Here is an 11415-nt window from a genome sequence, read left to right on the forward strand (position 1 = left end):
AACTTTGACAAACAGCGAGACGGACAAAAACTGTGCTACCTGTTCTAGCCATACCTCTGATCCACTGCTCTCTGGAGTGTCCCCACAAGGGATCAATTCCCGGCCCACACACCAAATATGAGACTCACTACCGGGGACTCTCTGAGTGAAGTGTGCAGAGCCAGGGATTGATGCAAAAGCAAGAGGAATTTATTGTTTCAGCACATTGGGGTCATCCTGCACCTGAGGAGAGGTGTTGACGCCAGGCAGCCCATTCTGTGAGTTTTTATACAGTTTCCAGAAGAGGAATAGAGCATCAGCAACTAGGCTCAATATGATTGGTGGAACAGTATGTCCTTTAAACTGATTGGTCTTTAGGAAGTGAGGTAGTAGGGGCTTCAGATATCTTCAGGTGGTCAACGGTTGGGCCGTCCCGTGTTTTTTCTGAGGAATATAGTCAGCCTCTTCCTTCTAGAGGGGAGGGGTGTCTATGTGCTCCATCAATCTCTCCCTTTTGGGAAGGGAGGTGTCTAGGCTGTTTGGACGTCTGGTGGAATTTTCCAACAGTCTTTAGTTAGCTAACCTCTTCAGAACTTTACACAGTAACCAAAAAGTATGGTTAACCAAGATGGGGCTGAGTAAAATGGGAAATTTGGTTTCTAATCCTGTAGAAGAGATGGCAGGGTAGGAAGAAATGGGTATTCTGTTTTAGGATGTCAGCAAAAAGTTTAGTATAGGGACTGGCACTAGGTACTCTTCTGCTTTGCTCCCAGAGGGGACTTTCTGTTTTGTTTTCTCCTTCCTCTTCTTCCTCTCCTTCTCCTCCTCCTCCTCCTCCTCCTCTTCCTCCTCCTTCTCTTCTTCTTCTTCTTCTTCCTCTTCTTCTTCTTTTTCTTCTTCTTCTTTTTCCTCCTCCTCCCCCTCTCCCTCCTTCACTCCTTCCTCCTTCTTCCTTCTTCTATATTTTGTTTCAAAAAAAGTTTGGGAGAATGGCTTAACAATCGGACAAGTTGCAAGTGAATATGGAGGAATCTGAGAAAAACAAATTGTATGAAAATCTTCTGGGAAAGCCAGAAGTGTCACTCTATTATATCGAGTTTGAAAGAGTTGCAGTATTGGCTGTGCACTGGGGAGGTCATGGGTAGAGGTGGAAGTGCTTGGAAAGGGAGTAGCAATGGAAAAGTGGGAACAAAGAGGCTCAGATCTGGAGACTGAGAGCAGGATTATCCTGCAGTATGAAAGAGGGAAGCAAACCCAGCTAGAAGGCCAATCACTGCCCTGCCCAGTCTCAAGTCCCTGCAGCCCCTGGGTCAGGCAGAGAACCAGCTGTGTGGCCAGGGGGTTAGGGGAGGAAGCAGAAACAGCCTATTTCAAGAGAAAGGGTTAATCTTGAGCCAACTGTGCTTCCAGAGGAGGGGCCTGGGGTTATGAAAGCACCATCGGTTTCCCCAGTAATTGTGCAGCACATGCCTGCTAATGGTGTTGATCATGATTATCATGAGATAGCATGGTATCCTATAGAAATGATAGGTCTGAGGTGTTTTACAGAGGCTATGGTTTCCTATGGACTTCATTCCCCTTATGTTAAACAAATAGTAACTGGACTACCCAAAATAGAGTTATTCTCCAAGACTGGGAAGGTTTGGTAGCAGCTGTGCCAGTCAGCAGTTAACAGTGGTTAATGTGATAGAGAGGAAAGCCTTGGTGAAGGATGGTATTCTGATCTACAAGAACAGATTTGACTTGATGAGGCTGTTATAGAGCAATATCACTTGGTGGCTTTAAGAGCTAGGGACAAAGTTGAGGAGTCAGGGAATAGATCCACCTCATTCACTAAGAAGCCTTCACAGATTTCTTGTAAAGATTGGTTTCAGCTGTAAACAAAACCATATCAGGTCCTGATGCCAGACAGGTATTGATAGAGACCTTGGCTTTTGAGAATGTGGATACAGAATGTAAAAGAGTGATTAGACCCTTAAAGGCATGAGCAGCAGCAGTGGGTGAGTGGGTAAGGGACATGACTGATATTGGCTCTCATGAACATCATGCCAATATCATAGGACAAACTATAGCTAAAGCTCTCAGATTCCAAAATACTTCATGCTTTAATCGCAGTGAATTCAGCCATTTACAACGGAAATTTGACCAAGCTGGTGTAAAGTTTAGAGCTCAAATTTTCCGGTGCAGTAACTGTGAGAAATACAGTACTTTCTGAGCCAGATCTCAAAACGTCTGTGCATTAACTGTGAGAAATATGGTGCTTTCCCTCCAGAGAAGAGAACAAGGCATTTCTAACAGCAATGGGTTCCTGAGAAATAAACCAGAAAACAAAAACAAAAACAAAAACCAATCAGAAAACAAAATGGTGGCCCTGCCGGCTCAAGACCTTAAAGTAAAAAAAATACAAGTCTTTTCCTTCTGGTCAGCCAGGAGATAACAAAGCAGAGAGAAAATCTACAACAAAGCATCGCTGATCTCATGCACACTGCAGAAGGAAGGCAGTGCTGCTCTAGATTTTGCAGCTGAACCTCTTGCTCTATCCCCCCAAATTCAATGTTATTTAGTAACCACTGCCGTTATGGTCCTTCAGGGACAGTAGGGATAGTCTTGGGAAGATGTGGATTAACCTTCCAAGGATCCATTGTGCATCCAGGCATTATAGATGGGAATCTCAAAGAAGAAATTGAATTTATGGAGTGTGTGTGTGTGTGTGTGTGTGAGAGAGAGAGAGAGGGGGGGGGAGAAAGAGAGAGAGAGAGACAGACAGAGAGGAATTTGGGAGTACTAAAAATTGTGTATTCTGGCAATCAGTAGTTAATTAATCATAAAAGGTAGAATAAGATTGCATCAATTGTCAAAAACAGACCTGGCCGAAATTGTGGTGCATTTTACTAATGCTGAGATTATGTCATTACAGGTAATGAATGAAGATTGGCAAAGAGCTTGTAGTAAGTATTTGGGAAAAATTAATAACAAATATCCTAAAAGCAAGTGTCTTTATAAAAAGAACTAATTAGATTCTCTAGTGTGTTGTAAAGGGAGCACCTACATTCTATATTGATGCAAATAAGTTGGGAATGGCACGCTGTAAAGTTAGACAAATTAAGCAAAGTAGTCAAAATCTCACATTCTTCAGTTCAACAGTCAGGGTTGTATGCAATCATTATGGTATTGTTAGATATTCCTGAATTTCTTAATATAATTACTGACTCTCAATATGCAGAAAGGGTTGTTTTGCATATAGAAACTGCTGAATTCATTCCTGGCAACTCAGAATTAACTTTGTTACTTTTGCAACAAGCAATCAGAGGTAGCAACTATCCATTATATATCACTCATACTCAGTCTCACAGGTTTGCTAGGTCCATTGGGACAAGGAAATGAGGAAAGTGACTAATTGTTAGAAGCCTCCAAATTCCATGAAAACACCATGCTAACAGCAAAGGGTTAAAGAAAATATTCTCTATCACTTGGCAACAAGCCAAGGAAATTATAAGGAAATGTCCTACTTGTTCTTTATAAAACCACACTCCATTATGTGCAGGAAGTAACCCTAGGGGTACCAAAAGAAATAAAATCTGGCAGATGGATGTGTTTCATTTTGCAGAATTTGGAAAACTAAAGTTTGTACACCATGCCATCATTACATATTCAGGGTTTCAATGGCAACTGCTGTGTGGCCTGAGAAGGCTAATTGCGTAATTACACGGTTACTGGAAGGCATGGCTATTGTGGGGATACCTGCATGAATTAAGACTGACAGTGCCCCTGCATATGTCTCCAGTAAGATGAGCAATTCTTTACGTATTATAATATAAAGCACATTACAAGTACACCACACAATCTTATAGGACAAGATCTGACTGCACTTTAAATGTTCATAAAACAAAAAGGAAGGCTGAAGACCCCAAGGGATCAACTAAATAATGTTTTGTTAATTTTAAACTTTCTAAATAGTAATACAAAAGAACAGCAGTAGCTAAGCAGAGACACTGCATTATAGTATACAGTTTATAGTAACAAAGTAACCTGTGTAATTAAATCATCCTATATACTCTGAGGATGTGTGAACATCAGAATGGAAGCCTTCTATAGGTTTAGGTTAGGGGTGTAGTTTTGTTTATGTTTCTACAGGGAATGAAAAGATATAGATGCCATGAAAATTTATAAAGATTAGAATCTAGCAGGCAAGGTCTCCTGAAAACCTTGACCCTGATTTGAAAGGTGTTTAGTTCACTGATAAAGTCTCTGTTTATAATTTTTCACTAAATGCAATACAATTAATGGCAGAAAACAGGGTTTCGAAATGGAAAAATTTTGTTTTTTTTTTAAAGATTTATTTATATATTTTATGTAGTGTACCCTGTAGCTGTACAGATGGTTGTGAGCCTTTCATGTGGTTGCTAGGAACTGAATTTTTAGGACCTTTGCTTGCTCTGGTCAACCCCGCTCTCTTTGGCCGGCCCTACTAGCTCCAGTAAACTTTGCTCGCTCAAGCCCAAAGATTTATTTATTATTATATCTAAGTACATTGTAGCTGACATCAGACAAACCAGAAGAGGACATCAGACCTCATTATGAATGGTTGTGAGACATCATGTGGTTGCTGGGATTTGAACTCATGACCTTTAGAAGAGCAGTCAGTGCTCTTACCCATCTTGCCAGCCCAAAGTTCTGGTTTCTTAAAAAGCCCAGTTATGTTACGCAGATGTTTTTGTTTTAATTCCAGGTGTGTGATATAGGGCTGCAGCTGACGATGATTTGTCTTGTGCTCTGGCAGGGGTATGATTCTGCCACCTGAAGAAATTTAGAACTCTGGAGATTCTTCAGAGGGTATAAAATGCCAGAGCCCCTGGAGGAGATGGCAGCTGCTGTGCCCTCCCTGCTGTTGCTGGATTTCTGGTTTTCTGGATTTCTGGATTGCTAGATAGATTGTTGGATTGCTGGGTTGCTGGATTGTTGGATTTCTGGATTTCTGGATTGCTGGATTGCTGGATTGCTGGATTGCTGGATTATAGTTTGTTACTGGTTGCTGATTGGAGATATTCTGAAGATGAAGACCAGACTTGACCGTAGGAACTCTATGCCCCTAATCAGCAGGAAGTAGTCTAGCAAGGTTGTTGTCCCCTTTCCCCTCTAGCCTTCTTTCTCTCCTACCTACTATTGGTGGGTTGGAAGGAATTGGGATGGAGAAAGGTAGTAGGTAGAAATGCAAGAATCCAATAAAGTAGACACAAGGTACAGTTACAAAAAGCAAAAGCAAAAGCAAAGCAAACCAACCAACCAACCAAACACACACACACACACACACACACACACAATTCACCAAAGTAGTTATTGACATTGCCAAGTAATTGCCAGTTGTCCTAAGACTCAGCTCACTTGACACCCAGTGGAAACATGTCAACAGTTACCCATGCTTTCCTTCCAGTTATCATGCATTTAGCTCATGGACTAGCAGCAGCAATTTGTTCTTGTTCCTCTTGGTGCTGCCGCTGCTGTAATTCCTGTCCTAACCACACCATTGCATGCTGTGAACTTATAACAAATGTAACACCAACCACCACCATCTGGAACCTCGTGTGTCAGCTTCACCGGAGTAAAGGATGCCCTGATAACTGGCAAAACATGATTTATACACATATTTATGAGCGGGTTTCTGGATGACATTAGCATTTATCTTAGATAGGGTTTTACTGCTGTGAACAGACACCATGACCAAGGCAACTCTTTTTTTAATTTTTTTATTTTTTTAAGATTTATTTATTTATTTATTATATAAAAGTATACTGTAGCTGTCTTCAGACACACCAGAGGGCATCAGATCTCATTACAGATGGTTGTTAGCCACCATGTGGTTGCTGGGATTTGAACTCAGGACCTTCAGAAGAGCAGTCAGTGCTCTTAACCACTGAGCCATCTCTCCTGCCCCCAAGGCAACTCTTATAAGGACAACATTTAATTGGGGCTGACTTACAGGTTCAGAGGTTCAGTCCATTATCATCAAGGCAGGAACAAAGCAGTATCCAGGCAGGCATGGTGCAGGAGTGTGGGGAGCCGCAGCTGCCATCCTATATATATTGAACACCTGGTCTCCAGCCAGGGTGGAGAGCATTGTGATAAACAAGCCCTTTTGGGAAAAGCTGAGTGCCTCCAGTTTGTGATGCAAGCTGGCATGATTTCCCGCAGCCACATAGCTGATGATGATTTGCCACATAGCTGATGCTGATTGGGACCAGGGAAAGTATTTAACCCACGAGGGGCTGGGGCTAGAGAGAAATAAAGTAATAGTAGAGAGAGAGTAAAGGAAGAAGAAGAAGCTAGCTAAGAAAGAAGAAAAGATGAATGAATGATTTTGTAGTACAAGGTTCCTGAATAAACTGCTTGGAGAAGGGTTCGTGGTCGCCTCCTTGTTTCTGCTGGTCAGTAAGACGGCGACACAGGAGGAGCTGAGAGTTCTACATCTTTATCTGAAGGCTGCTAGCAGAATATTTGCTTCCAGGCAGCTAGGATGAGGATCTTATAGCCTACACTCACAGTGACCTGCTACTCCAATAAGGCCATACCTACTCCAACAGGGCTACACCTTCTAATAGTGCCACTCCCTGAGCTGAGCATACACCAACCATAACAGCATTCAAATGTATAGGCTAAGTGGAAGGTGTGGCCCTTGCCAATATACACGATTCTCGTCCAATATACTGAGCATCTGGTAGAGCAAGATGACAGAGGAAGCAGGGAACAGACACTGAGCTGGCCTTCAGTGCTCTCAATTCTCGGGTCTTGAGATGTAGGGATTTTGGACCCTTAGGGCTCAAGACTTTGGATTGATTTTCTAGGTTTCCCATTTACAGAACACAGATTAGACTTCCTAATGTCCATAATCATGGGGCACAGTTTTATAATTTCTGCCTCTTTTCTCTGCATATTATTGTCCCTACTACAAATAATATTAAATTTTTCAGTATTTTGAGTTCAAAGTGTTTTACACATATTAATGAATTTAATTTTTATAACCTCAAAAAGCACAAACCATTTCTGTCTCTGCTTTTTAAAGAAACTGGGGTATGGAGAGGTATAGCACAGGCATTGGAGCACAGAAAGTTAGATGAGATTATGCATGTTTCAAAAAAGATGTTGCGTATTAGTCTTCTGAAAAATACTGTTTCTGTTGTTCCCAGGCTATAAAAATGATGATTCCCCCAAAGCTCTTATAACCCTGAAATTTACAGTGGAAAAGAAGTAGAAACAAAGGAAATTGTATTAAATTCTACTACTGAGAGGCAACCACCATATATGTAAGTGAACCACCTTTACACGTTCTTTATGGATTTAGGGACACATTGGCTTGTAGTTCTTATAACCTAAATGGAATCAAGCATACAGCACTTTCCCCTTATCTCCTCCTTCTGTTCCATTATTGGCCCTGGGCATCAGCAGCTCTTTGTACATTGCAGAGTTCTGTGCACACCTTCCCAGTTATTAGGACTGGCACTGAGGGGAGCCCTCCAGCCCCATCACAGAGTGGATCTGAGATCAGAGCACATCCAGTCTCTGAAGTCTCTTAGCTTCCTTCATAGCAGGCTTTATTTTGAGTCTGATTTTTAACACATCCTTGAGAAGGCCACAAAGGGCTTTTCTGGAATGCAGGTCATGAAGGGTTGCTGGCCAGTGTTTTGACCTAGCTGTGTGAGTTAGTGTTGTGCCTTAGGCCAGCGACTCGTTTGTTGATGTCTGAGATCATTTGTCAACTGGCATCAGGGTGAAGCTGAACTGCCAGGGCTGTTATTTAGTGATACAGTGGCCTATGAACAGTAAGGAACAAAGCGAAGGCCTCTCCAGAGGCCATGCAAGTGTTCTAAGAAGTATGATGCCCATCGTAGTCTGTGTCAACCATGCTCTTGACTTGTGCTGTACAAAGCATGAGTACTCATAGCTGGGGGACTGTGAATGGGCAGAGGCTCATCCTACAGGATGAAGTTACATCCTATGACCATCGGAAAGAAAGCTCTAACAATAACAAGGCCAGCATTTCCAGTGTGACCAGCACTCTCATGCATGTCCAAGTGTGTGACATGTATCATGTTTTTTTTTTTCAATAACCAACCACTTCTGGGGAGGTAAAATGTTTTCCTTACAAGTACAAGGACCCTGAATTCCACCCCCGGAACCCACATTTTAAAAAGTGGGCTAGAAGAGGGGGAGGAGAAGGGCAGACAGGAGGCACTTATTGCCAAGTCAACAACCTAAGTTTCATATCCAGGCTCCACATGGTAAAAAGAGAGGACAGACTTCTGTTCTCTGTGGTGGATAAACACCACACACACACACACAAACACACACACATGTATATATATACACAAACACACACACATGTATATATATACACACACACATAAACATATACATATATATACACACATAAACACACATGCATATACACACAAACACACCACACACAAATACACACACATATATATACACACACAAACACATATATACACACTCAAACACACCACACACACAAACATACAAACATACACACACAAACACACTTACACACTTACACACACAGTGCACACACAGTGCACACACATGCGCACACATACATCATACACAAGTAAATTAAATTAAATTAATGCACTTAAAGAAGGTAGGGAAAGGAAGATCTTTATGAGTTCCAGGCCAGCCAGGGCTACATGGTTGAAACCTTGTCTTAAAAAACAAGAACAAAAACAAACGAACAAACAAAAACAAAACTGAAGGGCTGGAGAGATGGCTCAGTGGTTAAGAGCACTGACTGCTCTTCCAAGGTCCTGAGTTCAATTCCCAGCAACTACATGGTGGCTCCCATCTGTAATGGGATCTGATGCCCTCTTTTGGTGTGTCTGAAGACTGCTGTAGTGTACTCATATACATAAAATAAGTAAGTCTTAAAAATATATATATTAAAAAAACCCTCAAGTATGTCAGCTTGGAATCTCAGTCGTGGGAAGGCAGGGGACAGGCTAGACGGATCCCCAGGGTTTACTCACCACCTCTCATAGCCTCTTTAACATGTCCTAGGCTGATGAGAGACCCTGTCTCAAACAAAACAAAAACTACCAAGGAGGACGGTGCCTGAGGAACAGCTGAGGCTGTTCTCTGACCTCCACACGTATACACAGACATGAGCACACAGAAAACCTATGAGAGAGTTATCAGCATCATCATATAGATTCATATGTAAGAAAAAGATAACACATATCTGCTAGCTGTCAGAGAGGGAACGTATGGCTAAGCCCAGAGCCTGAGTGTCTGTGCTTACCCATTCATCTCCAGTGCTGCCTCAGAGAAGCAAGGCAGATTCATGGCTCCTAATTTTTGTCTGTTTTCTACTTTTTTTTTTTTTTTTGGTTTTTCGAGACAGGGTTTTTCTGTATTGCCCTGGCTGTCCTGGAACTCACGTTGTAGACCAGGCTGGCCTCGAACTCAGAAATCTGCTGCCTCTGCCTCCCAAGTGCTGGGATTAAAGGCGTGTGCCACCACCGCCCAGCCTTTGTCTGTTTTCTAGAGAACTCTTCCTGACACTCATGCTGGAGAAAGTAATCATGTGTGATTCAGACTCAGGCTACTTGAAGCTGGTGTGTCTGTGGCAAGTTACTTACTGTCTCTGAACCTTGACTCCCTGATCTCTCCCTTCATAGTACATGGTGAGAACTTAACACTGCCTGGTACACATGTAGGTAGTAAATGTGGTGTATGGTGAGGGGTTAGCATGGAGGTTGATGGGAGTGAAACACAAACAGACAAACAGGTTTTCAACAATAGTCTATCATTGAGGAAGAGATGACTGGAAGCCAAACCATACTTCCAAACTCTGAAATGTGCTAATTCTAGAAAAGCAAAAGGCAGCCACGCTGTAGAAATAGGAAGGAACAGGAGAACCTGCCTAAATTCTAAACAATGCTCAGCATGTGGGCCACTTCTTGTACCTGAGGCCCTGTCCTCCTCTCCTCTCCTATCTATCTATCTATCTATCTATCTATCTATCTATCTATCTATCTATCTATCTATCTATCCTCCCTTCTCCTCCTCCTCCTCCTCTTCCTCCTCCTCCTTCTTCTTCTTCTTCTTCTCCTCCTCCTCCTCCTCCTCCTCCTCCTCCTCCTTCTTCTTCTCCCTTATGTATAGGTATGGGAGAGATGGAGAGGTATGCTTATGTGAGCATTGGTGTTCCTGGAGACAGAATATAGAGCTGGATTGGGTTCCCCGGAGCTGGAACTACAGGTGGTGGTTGTAAGATACCTGATGTGGGTCCTGGGAACTAAACTCAGGTCCTCTTCATGATCAGCACATGCTTTTAATTGTTGAGCTATTTCTCCAGTCCCTGACCTCCTGTCTTGTACGTGGTTAGAATCTGGCATCTTGGGAACTTAGTACAACCTGACTTCCATAGCCCAGTAGTTGTGGCTCAGCCAACAGTTTCAGAGCCCTGCTCCCTTGAACTCCCAGATACTACATGGTCTCCACCTAACTTTTAGTTAATTGCTTGGTTAGAGTCAAGTCCTGCAAAGGTTCTAATGTTATAGTCTGGATCTCCAATGTCCCCATGCCAACAAAAACAGTGTATTAAAGGCTTGGTTTCAGTTTGGACTCCTTAGGAGGTGGAGTCTAGAGAGAGCCCTTTGGGCTATTGGCAGCAGGCCTTCTAAGGGGATTTGAGAGTCCCAGTCTCTTCTTTCTTTACTTCCAATTACCATGAAGCCAGCAGCTCCTTCCACCACACCCACCTTGCCATGATGAATTGTATCTCTCACCATCAATCTCAAAGCAGCAGAGCTAACTGACAACAGATTGTAATGTGCAGAACCAGGCACCAACAGGAACCTCTGTGGTAAGTTAATTATCTCAGGTAGTTGTTTTACTAACAGGAAACTAACACATGGATTCCCTGGAAACTAAAGCAGAGAGAGGCAAAGTGGAAGGTATATGAATCTTTGGTCGACTGACACAGTCTTAGGCTGCAGGAATGAGGGAGAAAACAAAGGCCAGGGAAGAAAGAAAGCAAACGCAATTGTTAATACAGCCATGGCTTTCCATGAAAACCCAGCTAGATAGGACATGCTATCTGTTGAGGGGAGAAGTGGAGAAGGGTTTTTCTGCCAGATCTTTCTTGCCCTCTAGGGTGGTTTGAATGAGAACAACCCCCGTAAGGCTCATATATTTCAATGCTTGGTCCTCAGGGAGTGGTACTACTTGAGAGGGATTAGAAGGTGTGGCCTCGTTGAAGGAAGAGTGGGTGGGTTTGAGGTTTTAAAAGCTCAAGCCAAGGCCCAGTGTCTTTCTTTTCCTGCTGCCTATGGATCCAGATGTACAACTCTCAGCTTCTTCTCCAGCACTGTGTCTGCCTGCGTGCCACTGCGCTATGCACCATGATGATGGGACTAAGCCCCT

The sequence above is a fragment of the Mastomys coucha genome, unplaced genomic scaffold (assembly GCF_008632895.1).
Source record: "Mastomys coucha isolate ucsf_1 unplaced genomic scaffold, UCSF_Mcou_1 pScaffold7, whole genome shotgun sequence".
In the NCBI taxonomy this organism is placed as follows: Eukaryota; Metazoa; Chordata; class Mammalia; order Rodentia; family Muridae; genus Mastomys; species Mastomys coucha.